We start from the raw sequence: 16,417 nt of genomic DNA, 5'->3' as shown, positions 1-16,417 counted from the left end.
TCTGCCTTTGTGCGCCAACGTCCATCCTCAGACACTGTGGGCCCTGTGCGCTCGTGTTCCGCTGGCATGGCAGCAGGGGAGGGGTGGGGTGGTAGGAGCAGTGGCAGCTCCACCAGCAGTGGCTGCCTCAGTCTGCAGTCGATGATGAGTAGCTTTCTTCACCAGCGCAGTGAGGAAACTACTAACCAGCCGCAGCAGCAGCAGCAGCATCAGGTGGACCTGGAGCAGGAGCTCAAACAACAGGCTTGGGCCTACTTGGACAGCACCCTGCCAACCGAGGTAGACAATCCCCTTGACTACTGGGCAACGAAACTTGACCTTTGGCCCCAACTAGCTGAATTTGCCCTTGAAAGGCTGTCATGCCCGGCCAGTAGCGTGGCATCGGAGCGCGTGTTTAGTGCGGCAGGAGGTATTGTAACTCCGCGGAGGACACGACTGTCCACCCAAAGTGTGGAGAGACTCACGTTTGTGAAAATGAATCAGGCGTGGATTAGTCTGGATTTCAAACCACCAGTTCCTGACACAACTGACTAAATCCGCCATGAATCATGCCTCAAACATGTGCCACTTTCAGGTCTCCTCACACTGCTGGTGTGTTTAATTTTTTGACATAGGGTGCTGGCAGATTACGGGCCTCCTATAGCTGCTGCCAGGCCCCTAATCTGCCATAGGCCCCTATATACCGCCTCCTCATGCTGCTGCTAGGTCCAGAGTCTCTCATGGGTCCCTGTACGGCCTCCCATTGCTGCTGTCTCCATCGCCACACTCTGCTGCCATGTGCCACTTTCAGGTCTCTTCACACTGCTGGTGTGCTAAATTTTTTGACATAGGGTGCAGGCAGATTACGGGCCTCACATAGCTGCTGCCAGGCCCCTAATCTGCCATGGGCCCCTATAAACCGCCTCCTCATGCTGCTGCCAAGTCTAGAGTCTCTCATGGGTCCCTGTACGGCCTCCCATTGCTGCTGTCTCCATCGCCACACTCTGCTGCCATGTGCCACTTTCAGGTCTCTTCACACTGCTGGTGTGTTAAATTTTTTGACATAGGGTGCAGGCAGATTACGGGCCTCACATAGCTGCTGCCAGGCCCCTAATCTGCCATGGGCCCCTATATACCGCCTCCTCATGCTGCTGCCAAGTCCAGAGTCTCTCATGGGTCCCTGTACGGCCTCCCATTGCTGCTGTCTCCATCGCCACACTCTGCTGCCATGTGCCACTTTCAGGTCTCTTCACACTGCTGGTGTGTTAAATTTTTTGACATAGGGTGCAGGCAGATTACGGGCCTCACATAGCTGCTGCCAGGCCCCTAATCTGCCATGGGCCCCTATATACCGCCTCCTCATGCTGCTGCCAAGTCTAGAGTCTCTCATGGGTCCCTGTACGGCCTCCCATTGCTGCTGTCTCCATCGCCACACTCTGCTGCCATGTGCCACTTTCAGGTCTCTTCACACTGCTGGTGTGTTAAATTTTTTGACATAGGGTGCAGGCAGATTACGGGCCTCACATAGCTGCTGCCAGGCCCCTAATCTGCCATGGGCCCCTATATACCGCCTCCTCATGCTGCTGCCAAGTCTAGAGTCTCTCATGGGTCCCTGTACGGCCTCCCATTGCTGCTGTCTCCATCGCCACACTCTGCTGCCATGTGCCACTTTCAGGTCTCTTCACACTGCTGGTGTGTTAAATTTTTTGACATAGGGTGCAGGCAGATTACGGGCCTCACATAGCTGCTGCCAGGCCCCTAATCTGCCATGGGCCCCTATAAACCGCCTCCTCATGCTGCTGCCAAGTCTAGAGTCTCTCATGGGTCCCTGTACGGCCTCCCATTGCTGCTGTCTCCATCGCCACACTCTGCTGCCATGTGCCACTTTCAGGTCTCTTCACACTGCTGGTGTGTTTAATTTTTTGACATAGGGTGCTGCAAGATAACGGGCCTCACATAGCTGCTGCCAGGCCCCTAATCTGCCATGGGCCCCTATATACCGCCTCCTCATGCTGCTGCCAAGTCCAGAGTCTCTCATGGGTCCCTGTACGGCCTCCCATTGCTGCTGTCTCCATCGCCACACTCTGCTGCCATGTGCCACTTTCAGGTCTCTTCACACTGCTGGTGTGTTTAATTTTTTGACATAGGGTGCTGCAAGATAACGGGCCTCACATAGCTGCTGCCAGGCCCCTAATCTGCCATGGGCCCCTATATACCGCCTCCTCATGCTGCTGCCAAGTCCAGAGTCTCTCATGGGTCCCTGTACGGCCTCCCATTGCTGCTGTCTCCATCGCCACACTCTGCTGCCATGTGCCACTTTCAGGTCTCTTCACACTGCTGGTGTGTTTAATTTTTTGACATAGGGTGCTGCAAGATAACGGGCCTCACATAGCTGCTGCCAGGCCCCTAATCTGCCATGGGCCCCTATATACCGCCTCCTCATGCTGCTGCCAAGTCCAGAGTCTCTCATGGGTCCCTGTACGGCCTCCCATTGCTGCTGTCTCCATCGCCACACTCTGCTGCCATGTGCCACTTTCAGGTCTCTTCACACTGCTGGTGTGTTTAATTTTTTGACATAGGGTGCTGCAAGATAACGGGCCTCACATAGCTGCTGCCAGGCCCCTAATCTGCCATGGGCCCCTATATACCGCCTCCTCATGCTGCTGCCAAGTCCAGAGTCTCTCATGGGTCCCTGTACGGCCTCCCATTGCTGCTGTCTCCATCGCCACACTCTGCTGCCATGTGCCACTTTCAGGTCTCTTCACACTGCTGGTGTGTTAAATTTTTTGACATAGGGTGCAGGCAGATTACGGGCCTCACATAGCTGCTGCCAGGCCCCTAATCTGCCATGGGCCCCTATATACCGCCTCCTCATGCTGCTGCCAAGTCTAGAGTCTCTCATGGGTCCCTGTACGGCCTCCCATTGCTGCTGTCTCCATCGCCACACTCTGCTGCCATGTGCCACTTTCAGGTCTCTTCACACTGCTGGTGTGTTAAATTTTTTGACATAGGGTGCAGGCAGATTACGGGCCTCACATAGCTGCTGCCAGGCCCCTAATCTGCCATGGGCCCCTATATACCGCCTCCTCATGCTGCTGCCAAGTCCAGAGTCTCTCATGGGTCCCTGTACGGCCTCCCATTGCTGCTGTCTCCATCGCCACACTCTGCTGCCATGTGCCACTTTCAGGTCTCTTCACACTGCTGGTGTGTTTAATTTTTTGACATAGGGTGCTGCAAGATAACGGGCCTCACATAGCTGCTGCCAGGCCCCTAATCTGCCATGGGCCCCTATATACCGCCTCCTCATGCTGCTGCCAAGTCCAGAGTCTCTCATGGGTCCCTGTACGGCCTCCCATTGCTGCTGTCTCCATCGCCACACTCTGCTGCCATGTGCCACTTTCAGGTCTCTTCACACTGCTGGTGTGTTAAATTTTTTGACATAGGGTGCAGGCAGATTACGGGCCTCACATAGCTGCTGCCAGGCCCCTAATCTGCCATGGGCCCCTATATACCGCCTCCTCATGCTGCTGCCAAGTCCAGAGTCTCTCATGGGTCCCTGTACGGCCTCCCATTGCTGCTGTCTCCATCGCCACACTCTGCTGCCATGTGCCACTTTCAGGTCTCTTCACACTGCTGGTGTGTTAAATTTTTTGACATAGGGTGCAGGCAGATTACGGGCCTCACATAGCTGCTGCCAGGCCCCTAATCTGCCATGGGCCCCTATAAACCGCCTCCTCATGCTGCTGCCAAGTCTAGAGTCTCTCATGGGTCCCTGTACGGCCTCCCATTGCTGCTGTCTCCATCGCCACACTCTGCTGCCATGTGCCACTTTCAGGTCTCTTCACACTGCTGGTGTGTTTAATTTTTTGACATAGGGTGCTGCAAGATAACGGGCCTCACATAGCTGCTGCCAGGCCCCTAATCTGCCATGGGCCCCTATATACCGCCTCCTCATGCTGCTGCCAAGTCCAGAGTCTCTCATGGGTCCCTGTACGGCCTCCCATTGCTGCTGTCTCCATCGCCACACTCTGCTGCCATGTGCCACTTTCAGGTCTCCTTCACACTGCTGGTGTGTTAAATTTTTTGACATAGGGTGCAGGCAGATTACGGGCCTCACATAGCTGCTGCCAGGCCCCTAATCTGCCATGGGCCCCTATATACCGCCTCCTCATGCTGCTGCCAAGTCTAGAGTCTCTCATGGGTCCCTGTACGGCCTCCCATTGCTGCTGTCTCCATCGCCACACTCTGCTGCCATGTGCCACTTTCAGGTCTCTTCACACTGCTGGTGTGTTAAATTTTTTGACATAGGGTGCAGGCAGATTACGGGCCTCACATAGCTGCTGCCAGGCCCCTAATCTGCCATGGGCCCCTATATACCGCCTCCTCATGCTGCTGCCAAGTCCAGAGTCTCTCATGGGTCCCTGTACGGCCTCCCATTGCTGCTGTCTCCATCGCCACACTCTGCTGCCATGTGCCACTTTCAGGTCTCTTCACACTGCTGGTGTGTTTAATTTTTTGACATAGGGTGCAGGCAGATTACGGGCCTCACATAGCTGCTGCCAGGCCCCTAATCTGCCATGGGCCCCTATATACCGCCTCCTCATGCTGCTGCCAAGTCCAGAGTCTCTCATGGGTCCCTGTACGGCCTCCCATTGCTGCTGTCTCCATCGCCACACTCTGCTGCCATGTGCCACTTTCAGGTCTCCTTCACACTGCTGGTGTGTTAAATTTTTTGACATAGGGTGCAGGCAGATTACGGGCCTCACATAGCTGCTGCCAGGCCCCTAATCTGCCATGGGCCCCTATAAACCGCCTCCTCATGCTGCTGCCAAGTCTAGAGTCTCTCATGGGTCCCTGTACGGCCTCCCATTGCTGCTGTCTCCATCGCCACACTCTGCTGCCATGTGCCACTTTCAGGTCTCTTCACACTGCTGGTGTGTTAAATTTTTTGACATAGGGTGCAGGCAGATTACGGGCCTCACATAGCTGCTGCCAGGCCCCTAATCTGCCATGGGCCCCTATATACCGCCTCCTCATGCTGCTGCCAAGTCTAGAGTCTCTCATGGGTCCCTGTACGGCCTCCCATTGCTGCTGTCTCCATCGCCACACTCTGCTGCCATGTGCCACTTTCAGGTCTCTTCACACTGCTGGTGTGTTAAATTTTTTGACATAGGGTGCTGGCAGATTACGGGCCTCCCATTGCTGCTGCCAGACATGTAATCTGCCATGGGCCCCCGTACCGACTCCTCATGCTGTGACGTTGCAACAAGGTGTAATTCAACCCTACATATGTTAGACCGCCTTTACGAACAGCTAAAGGCCATCACAGATTTCCTGATGTTAAAAGCGGATAAAGGTACTCCCTGTGTAACTTAGATGTCAGCCATTGTCAGCTCATGTGTGACACCTGCGCTTGCTCAGGCCCTTTGAGGAGGCCACGCTATTCGTGAGTCGGCAGGACTATGGGATGAATGAGGTCAAATCGGCCATGGGCCCCCGTACCGCCTGTTCACGCTGATGCTGGTCCCACAGTGTGACCTGGGTCCCTGTACGGCCTCCCATTGCTTCCACTCTGCCATGTACCTCTTTGAAATCTCCTCACACTCCTGCGGTTGTCCATTTTGTCATAGGTTGCTGGCAGATTAGCGGCCTTCCATAGGTGCCGCCAGGCCCCATATCGACCATGGGCCCCCGTACCTCCTGGTCACGCTGCTGCTGAGCCCACAGTGTGACCTGGGTCCCTGTACGGCCTCCCATTGCTTCCACTCTGCCATGTGCCACTTTGAAATCTCCTCACACTCCTGCGGTTGTCCATTTTGTCATAGGTTGCTGGCAGATTACAGGCCTTCCATAGGTGCCACCAAGCCCCATATCGGCCATGGGCCCCCGTACCGCCTGGTCACGCTGCTGCTGGGCCCACAGTGTGACCTGGGTCCCTGTACCGCCTCCCATTGCTCCCACTCTGCCATGTGCCACTTTCAGGTCTCCTCACGCTCCTGCTGGTTTCCATTTTGTCATAGGTTGCTGTATGGCCTCCCATTGCTGCTGCCTCCACCGCCACACTGTGGCTCCAAACACTGGTTTTGGCCCCGTGACTGGCCAAAGGAGTGAAGTGTGCAGTGATTCTAAGATCGACGGCACTCATCTGCATGTCATACTGACAGACAGTATTATTTCTCTTCCCCAGCAGACTCCAAGGGCATTTAAATTAAAGGTACAGTGTTCTGCACTAATATTAAGTCTCTCTGAAGCCTAGAAACACCCTTTTTTAAGTTAAATTCACAGCGAATTTATTCGACTCGAATCGAATATTGTCCACGAATTCGCCGAATCAGTCGAATCGAATTTTTCATTTCTTCGCTCATCTCTAATTGCAATAGAAGAAAACAACACTTCAACAAAATCTTTACCATACAGGTGAAATCCTGATATACTGACACTTGCTCAGTATATTCAAAGCAGCAAGCTTCTGTGGGGATTTGGAACTAACACACTTTTCAGCCACAGCACAAGTTTTGAGGAGACAATCACCAGTAATATACAGAGACAGAGTTCTCTCATCAATCAGCAGCAGGAATATCTAAATCTCAGAAGCTTGGGCTTTCCAAGATCTGTGTCACTCTGAGAGAGCAGGCGTTCTCATGACCATTCTCCAGAGATGAACAGCAAATGCAGCAATATCAAAATCCCCTTTCACCACAGAGTACTCACTGTTTCTGGATTGTCCTCTAGATAGCATTAGACAGCAGTAGAAATCCTCTCTCTTTCAGCAACTCCAGACTTTGAAAGACACATGCACTTGAGTGGCTGTAATCCTGAGTGTCAGGCAGGACAATCCTTGATTTGCACACTGTCCTCCTGCAACAATTCCCCTGCTACACACTCCCAGCCCAGTTTATGGGTTCCAGCAGCACAGAGAGTGAGACTCTGTGACTTTACACCAGGAGCCCTTGCTCCATGCGGTCCCCTGAAAATGTCTGCCTCCCCACATGTGCTTCTTCCTTTTTCCTCCCTCCTTTTCCTCCACAGCCAATCATAGGTTCAGCTGCAACAGTGCTGCTATGGGTGGATCCTTCTCAGCTGTAGCAACCACCAATCAGAGCACAGTCTTGCTTTTCCTGTCTGTCACTCACAACGAGGGAAAAGAAAAAAAATGCTTTGCAACTGCTGTTTAAGATTTAAAGCAACCAGCACATCCCTACATATATATATATATATATATATATATATATATATATATATATATATATATATATATACGTGATTTTGCACACCCATATTTCCCTGTAGCAGTATTTCTGCTGTAGGGTGAATGGGAAGTGGTTAATGTTGATAACTATAAAGGTATGCACTTGAGGGCTATGAACATGCATGCATCATACATTCTAGGAGAACAGCTGGGGGAGTCAATGGCAGAGAAGGCTCTGGGTGTTCTGGTAGATCATAAACTTAACCTCTTCATGCCGGTCGACCGCAAATGTGCGGCCTCCCAGTGTCTGTGCCTAGACGCCGAGCGACCGCACATTTGCGTTCTATTAAAAAAGGAGATATGTGCCAAGAACGCGCACCCTGTCCGGTACTCACGGAAAGGTCCCGATCAAGGTGGTCACATGACCCTAAACCCCGCCCCGCCTTCCGGCTTCTGGAACTCTTAAAGGGCCAGGAGGCGCCGGCATGAAGGGGTTAATAATAGCATACAATGACAAGTTGCAGTTTTTAAAGCAAGCAAAATCCTTTTTTGTATTAATAGACTCCAGAGACAGGCATCATTGTACCCCTGTACAAACCATTAGTTTGACTTCATCAGAAATGTGCAGTTCAGTTTTGGGCACCAGCTCAAACAAAGGATACTAGAGAACTGGAGAAGTGCAGAGAAGGGCAACCAAACTGATAAGAGGCATGGAGGAGCTCAGCTATGAGGAAATATTAGAGGAACTGAATTTATTCTCTCTTGAGAAGAGGAAATTAAGGGGGGATATGATCAACAGGTATAAATATATAAATGATCCATATAATGATCTTGGTTTAGAGTTATTCACTTTCAGGTTATTACAGAGGACAATGGGGCACTCTTTACATCTGGAGGAAAAGAGAGTTAACCTCCACATACAGTACAGAAAGGCCTCTTTCCAGTAGGAGCTGTGAAAATGTGGAATAGACTCCCTCATGAGCTGTCCAGGTTAGTACATTGTTTTACAAAAGGTCTGGGTGCAAATAATATAGGTAACTGGATATTAGTAGTGTGTTTAAACTGTATTTTAGTCATCCTTTTTGTGATCGTGAGGATGCTGCAAACTTCTGACTAAATGTGTAGAGAGTGACTTCCAGTGACATCACATCCACTTGTTGGAGTGCACACTGGATGCATACAATGGCACTTCCTGCTTTGAAGTGAGATCTCAATATCTACATATGTAAGAGCATTGGCTACATATTATTTTTTTTTTTAATAAAACATATTACACTATTAGAGGCTCTTTTCCATTCCTCTATATGGACTTGCCATGTGGTTTATGGCCGTCACTTGTGAGAATGAAAAGGGGCTGTAGTCTTACTATTGGATATTTCTGAGCATATTTTGAATCTCTTGTTCACTCAATGGGTCAACTTCATCTGGTGAGGGGGGAAGGTCTGAGTGGAAAACACTAGCATGGAAGTTATTAGTTATAGTATGAGGCACTTATTTTGGATGCATATGAAGTGGCACTGAGCACGTTCACAGTGAACAGTTATCATAGTAGGATTTTGTGAGTTTTGCACTATAATAGAGTTAACATTATCAACACTATTGAGTTTCCTTTATAGTTATACATTTTATCACAACGTGCGGCCCACATAATGAAATAAAAATAATGAAAAAAAAATGTTTTAAAATCCCTACTTTTGGTCCTGAACATATCAAAGAAAAAAAAACCTGTAATTTCCTATAGCACATGTCAATGCATAGAATCCTGAGAATTACAACACAGGACAGTACTTCCTGAATGTTCATTACTCCACAGGAGTCTGGGTGGTCAGTTGGTGGTGATGTAAGCACACAATTTTGGTTGGTTTTAGCAACAAAGTTAAGTATGTGGAAAAAAGTATATTATTTATATTTCTGATTTATTAAGTATGCTAGACTCATGTTAGCATTATTTTGTAAAACTTGGGGTGAAGTTGTCATTTAAGAGTAACATTTACAGTAGTATCATCAGTCACTTCTAGAGCCATATTATAACATTTTCATATGCTTCCCTTCAAGTTTTCCCTCTTTTGAAGTATGTGACTTGGAGCTTGCATTTATAAATTCCATATTCTGAGTCCATTGTATGCATTTTTGCTCTGTCAATAAGACTTCTACTAGTTTGTATACTACTTTTAAACCCAACACTGAACAGACTGGCAGGAAAACACAGGGATAGTCTCGTTAATCTGTTGCTGCTCCTTCATAGTCAAATCAGCGAGTTGGAGGAGGACAAGTTATCAGAAACCTCAGCAGTTATTTTTTTTACTTTTACCTATGTATCATTGCAGGTGGCATTGCACATATAAATGTAAAGTAGGCACAGCAAGTGTATATGTGGGACATCTAATTGAAATTGCAAAATTATAATTTTCACCTAGAGTTTCAATGTGATGTCATACTGAGGAACATGAAAATCTAAGATCAAAACCTTGGAATCCTTCAACACACTTGTTATCAGAATTTTTTTTAGGGCTGAATGAATGCAGCACAGTGCATATGGGAAAAAAATAATAAGCTAAATATGTTGTATCATGAGACAACAAATAAATTACTTTACCCCAAACTTTCCTGTATTCATAAGTGACTGAAATAATATGTAACTCTATCATGCTATTAATATTTCACAGAAAACATATAGGACATATGGAAAAAAGAGATTAAAGATGTTTCTGGGGCATTGGGAACAGTCAAAATCTCACACAAATCACCAACTGCATATAAATATAATAAGGAAAGCCAACATTAAAGGAAAATAAAATCACAGCATTTGGTCAGACAAAGACCAATAAAACATTCTTTCTGTCAGTAGCTAATACTTCATTATATATATAGTTACACTTTTCTGAAATACAAAGCTTGTGGTTCATTAACCTCTCATCGCATTCCCTAGTGCCAACAAAGCTTAAGGATATGAAATACTCACACAGTAATAATGGCCTTAAAAATCAATTCACAGATGAATATATTTAATTAGAAAATGTTCTAAATATTGGATGGTTCTCTCAGCTGGTGGTTTTAGTTGGAAGAGTTTGGAATATTATTATAAATTACCTTATTAGTTTCTTGGTGTTCTAAATGGCGTGTGCTATGTGACAATGAAGGACAAGTATATAACACTTAATGGTAAATGCACATATACTGTGTATGTATGTTGCATATTAAATTAATTCTAGTTACAAAAACAATATTAAAGAATATGTTAAACCAACATTTCATATTCCTGATATGTGCCGGCTGTACCATGTACTTGTATGAAAAAGTATCCTGCTCTCTTTGTATTGATTCCTTTGTGTGAAATCCCTAGTATTCCTGCCAGTCCTATTAAAAACTGATTGCACTAGGCATGAGAGCACAGTGTGATCAGTTTTCTGGCTGTTCTGGGAGCTAATCCAATGATCAGGCTTGTGCTGGCATGTCCCTCCCCCCCCACCCCCCAAATAGCCATTCACTGGGAAGATCAGTGTGATGCTGTTTCTCTTCCCCAGCTCTCTATACTCCTTATGCAGCTGAAAACAGAGGGTATGTGATCGCTTATAAAAAAGGGAAAACATTTTAAACTGAATGGGTTGTTTTCCAAGGTGAGGGTTTATGGAGATGAGTGAATTGGAGAAATCAGCTCTAATATTCTATTAGCTGGACTGGAAGTAATATCCATTGCCAAACCAATCTAGACAAACATGGAGCTAACTTATATAGGGTTGTACTTTGCCTTTAAACTTCTCCCAAGCCCCTTTGCAAATGCAGAATCTTGCTTATTTTATAAATTACAAAATGCTCCTTGACTTATTCATTGCACCATTATGAAAGGCTTACTTAATTCAAACCTTGAGTTAGAGAATGTAAAGACTACCATTGCCAATCTCTTCTTCAAAAAAGCAAGTTGACTGACTGCAATGTTGATCAAGTGGCTTCAGTACTTTCTTAAACACTTTCCTGAGACAAGACCTTAGTCTGAATTATACTAGTTTCAGATCAGTGGCTCAGAAAGTACTGCATTTTGAAGTTGGCATGCTACTAATATTTTCAATCAGAAGATCCCAAATGGCTCTTTATTTCTCTTGGAGCATGTTCTGTTTAAATGTCAGGTGATTTTAATCAAAATGGTACAGAGAAGCATGTTTAATTGTACATGCAACCCTCACTGTCCTTAGTTTTTCACAGTCACATTGTCTTAACACAACACGTTAATGTGGTCAAGCTTCTAACTGTGGCTGATGTAGTTTCTCCTAGCTGCCTCTCTAGCACACTGGCAAAAAAATGTCCTCAGAGTCAGGGTTTGGAATAATTTTCATGATAGAATATATATATATATATATATATATATATATATGTATAATAGAAAATGACAGCATGTAGCAATCCATATGAATGCCATGGAAAATTTGATGTCCCCAGATGAGTCAGATCTGAATTAATTAATGGGAGAGGTTAACGTTGGTCAGCTATTAAAAAAGATTCCATTAGGGCCCCCTGTATATTAATGGTATAATGCTTGTTTAGTTCATGTGGCATGTATTAGAGAGAATGGCATACATTATTCCTGTATTGCAAAGGCTTTTACCTCGCTCCTTTCCTTCAGTCATATGGCCACCCCTTTGCAATGTCATCACAGCACTTCTGGTCCTGCTTTGTATGTCATTACTTTGAGGGCACTTTTACATTCTGGATTTGAGTTGCAAGTGTGGCAAGAAAAAGTTGCTGCAGGACTGAGGAATAAGGCAGGTGTTTATACCCCCTAGATTAGATAAGTATTAAATCATTAATATATGGGGAGAAGGACTCCCTAACTGATATTTTAATAGGTTACTAGAGTTCTGCCTTAACTATGTGCAGGTGTGTTAACTCAGATCAGAAATGATCACATTAGCTTGAAATAAAAACAAATAAGTTTTCAAAAAGAGTTTAAAACCTGTACATTATATTTTTTCTTTCTTTATGTGATATGCAAGCATAGCAAATAGGATAATGAGTGGTAGCAAGTGGTAGAGGGTGGAGATATTAGTCAGGAATATTGAGTAGGGAGATACGTTAAAGTAGTTAGATGGAGTGATAGGTGCCCCCAGAAAAGCAAGGCTGAACTTTAACCTAGACAAATAGACAAGCTGTGAGTTAAGGTGTGAGGGTGGTAAGCCCAAAAGTGGCAGTGCTGGATGTTATTGCTGACCCTAACAGCTGGGAGAGATGTTCACCAAGCAAGGGTAGGAATTATAATGCAGAAATGGCTAGATAGGACGTGGTAATCAGGGATTCTACCATCCTTCAGAAGGACTGATTAATTTGTCACCAGGATTTCCTGTCTAACGATTTTATGTCTGCCTGCCATGGTTCAGCATGTGGTCAACTGGGTAGAAAAATTGCACATTGAAGGGAAGGACCTCCAGGGTTATATTTTCTGTAAAATTGCCTGTGCAGTTCACAGACACAGAGGATGCTTAGAGATGAATGCCATGCTCACTTCATATTGTAATAGGGAAAGATTTGAGTTTCTAGGGCACTGGGCTGACTTTTTCTTGGGGTACATTATTCTGTTTTGGACTATTGCTCTTTAACCTTCTTATAAATGATACAGAATTTGGCAATAAAATAACATTTCTCCAGATGGCAAAACAATATGAAGTGGAATAAAACCAAGGCAAGATGTCACTAACTTGCACGTTGAATGTACTGTTTGGCTGTGCAAATACATAGCAAATAAGGTTTAATGTTGATAAATGTTAATTTGTTTACTTTGTGGTTACAAACATGCATGTATCATACAGCCTAAGAGTTAAACGTTGGTACATCAAAGATGAAGATGAATCTGGGTGTCCTGGTTGAGAGACAGAGAGAGAGAGAGATTGTCACATCGCTGTTTCAGCGCATACTTCCCAATCTCCTCTTCTCAAAAAAAAAGATGGGTGGGGGTCTGTAATCTTTAGAGATGGCTGGAAAAATGTAATTGATAAGAATGCACCATAGGCAGAGAGAACAAGAGTTCTTGGTCTTTTTTTTTTTTTAGCTAAACTTCCTCTTTAACTTTTACCATTAAAACTCAACTTCAGAATGTGAAATCCAAACGGCCTTTTTTTATTTTAAATAATCCCCTTTTCCTTTTTTTCATTGCTCCAATCTAGGCAATACAAAAACATTCTGGATCACTCTTATGTGCTTGTCTTTCAATGTTTAATTAACACAGGTGTAAAAATTCCCATAAGTCTGGATCTTTTATGTTCTGGAAACTAATTTTTAATGTAGAAGAATGGAAGATGTGTAGGGCACACTGTGTAAGAAAAAGCACCTAGGAGATCTTCAAAATCCAGGCCACCAGTCCAGGGAGAGATATACAGCTGGTAAAGCCTAGGGGGCACTCAGGCAGCACTTCACAATAGAGTAGAAGCAAACTCTAATAAAAGCATAAAGGAAAGAAGGTGCCTCTAGTTGCAATAGGATACTATTTATTGAATAAGCAAAAGTTTTAAACACTCACAGAATGGTGCAAATATCAAGCTTATCAATCCCACTGTAATGCTAGCAGAGGGTTCATCTGTCCTGATTTCTATCCCATCCTCTGAGCACCAGCCAGCAGTTTAGGGAAGTCTGGTGTTCAATGGCAAATGCCAATCGAGCTCTATGGTGCCGGGCAGTGAGCACAGGGCCCACAAGAGGAAGTTGGGCCCTCAGGCCACCCTCATGAAGTCTGTTTCTGATTGTTTGGTCAGAGACATTCACACCAATGACCTGCTGGAGGTCATTCTGTAGGGCTCTGGCAGTGCTCATCCTGTTCCTTCTTGCACAATTTAGCAGATACCGGTCTTATTGATGGGTTAAGGACCTTCTCTGACCCTCTCCAGCTCTCCTAGAGTAACTGCCTGTCTCCTGAAATCTCCTCCATGTTCTTGAGACTGTGCTGGGAGACACAGCAAACCTTCTGGCAATGATACGTATTGATGTACCATCCTGGAGGAGTTGGACTGCCTGTGCAACCACTGTAGGGTCTGGGTATCGCCTCATGCTACCAGTAGTGACACTGACTGTAGCCAAAATGCAAAACTAGTGAAAAACAGTCAGAAAAGATGAGTAGGGAAAAAAATGTCAGTGACCTCCACCTGCAACACCATTCCTGTTTTGGGGGTCATCTTATTGTTGCCCATCTAGTGCACCTGTTGCTAATTTCATTAACACCAAAGCAGCTGAAACTGATTAACAACCCCCTCTGCTACTTACCTGACCAGATCAATATCCCAGGAGTTTAATTGACTTGATACTATACTCTGATTAAAAAGTGTTCCTTTCATTTTTTTGAGCAGTATTATCCTATTGCACTTAGAGGCGCCTTGTTTCTGTTAAACTAATTCTGAATAATTAAATTGTCCAGTCAATATAAAATCTCATACATGGATAAAATATACAGCAAACAATGAAGGAACTTCTGCAGAACAATAAATATTTAACCTGCCAAAGAGAACCACCTCTCCTAATTAAGAACAGTACTAAATAGATCTTCCTTTTTTTAGAACTGAGGAAAGAATTAAATATGTATAAAATGTGTATTGCTTTATAAAACTTTTTTAAAGTTTTGGATAGCAGAATGAATGGCTAGAACCTATGCAAGGTTTTTATTATATGCCCATTGAGCAGATTCACCTTTTATGTGTCTTAGTGACCTTTTAAACTGGGACCAAAGGTGATGGGAGGACCAAACATTTACAGTTGTCACTGGAACAGGAGGTAAGAGTTTTCCTCCCAACTTTGGAAAAATTTCCTCTAACTTCCTGTTTTGCCTTATAAAAAAGGAGTGGGAGGAAATATCAATAGAACACAGATTAAAAAAAGAAATGTGGTGGAAAAAACTTGAATCATCTTTATTGCTATCAATTTACCTTGAAAAATACTAATTTCCAGCTAGGTTTTTAGATAGGTTACATATAGCAAGGTGAACTGATAGCTTTGTGTGTTTTAAATTGATGGTGAAGGTTTATTTGCTTTTCTTAAAATAATAAAGACGTTATACTTACCTGCTTGTGCAATGGTTTTGCTGGATCTTTTTGCTCCTCCTCCCTTCCAAGTGCTCCAATAGCAAACCACTTGCTATAGGGGCACTCACGCAGTCTCAGTCCCAAGCCGAGCTGTGTGCACCTATTGGCACACACAACCTCGCTGGGCCCCACCCCCCACTATCTCCTCACAGGATTTGACTGACAGCAGCATAAGCCAAGGGCTCCCATGAGTCCTATGAGGAGAGAGAGAGCACTGGATTGAGATTGGGCTCAGGCAGGGGCGGACTGACCATTTGGAAACTCAAGCACTGCCTGAGGGCCCGGGGTCAGTAGGGGGCCCCATGAGATGCCCCTGGTACCTTTTTCATAGGCTTTTTGAGTTTGGGCAAGGACACAGGGGCCCCATGATCCCCTATTGCCCGGGGGCCCCATGAGTTTTCAGTCCGCCCCTGGGCTCAGGTAAGTATTTAGAGAGGTGATCGCAGGTGCAATGCCAGGATTCTGCAGACACTCACTCAGCCTTCTGACTGTACCTGCCATACGGGCAGGCAGTTACTGAATGGTAGGAAGAATCAATGAACTACAAGAGTGCTCAACAGTTCCTTGCAACAGTTAATGGCACTTGTAGTTCAGTCATTTACAGAATATCCCCCGTCCACTCTCACAGCGAGGGGGAGAAGGTGCAGGAGCTGGAACATGTAACATGTTCCAAAGGTGAACTTATCCTTTGAATATATTTCTCTTGGTCTGCAATCTTTTGCTAATTTTAGGCTGGGAATATTTGATGAATATTAATTTAATATTGAAAAAATATTCAATGAGTATTAACAAATTCACTTTATTCTAGGTACAGAAATAGTCACTGATGACAGACAAAATTGTAGTCATTTGTCAAAACGATTTTCAGGCTTATCGGACTCTATGAAGATGTAGTGTTTATAAAATACATTTATATTCTGTGGATTTATATTGTTGATGCACTATATTTTAGGAGGCGTATTTCAATTCTTATTAAATAGATATATATTGTTTTGTATTGTTCTCCAAGCAGTGATTTTAAAAAACTCTCTTTGCCTATTGAACCTTTTTTATCATGTCAGAAAATTCATTATCTGTGGAAAATCATTTTATAGAAACATTATCATGCAAGCAAGCATTTACTATACAATTCAACTACACTATAAAATATATTTGTAGGGTTTTAAAGTGGAAGGTATACAAAAGAACAACCAAT

This window comes from Staurois parvus, unplaced genomic scaffold, assembly GCF_062004578.1.
Source record: "Staurois parvus isolate SC_StPar_1 unplaced genomic scaffold, SC_StPar_1.0 ptg000468l, whole genome shotgun sequence".
Lineage (NCBI taxonomy): Eukaryota > Metazoa > Chordata > Amphibia > Anura > Ranidae > Staurois > Staurois parvus.
This window is presented reverse-complemented; position numbering follows the sequence as displayed.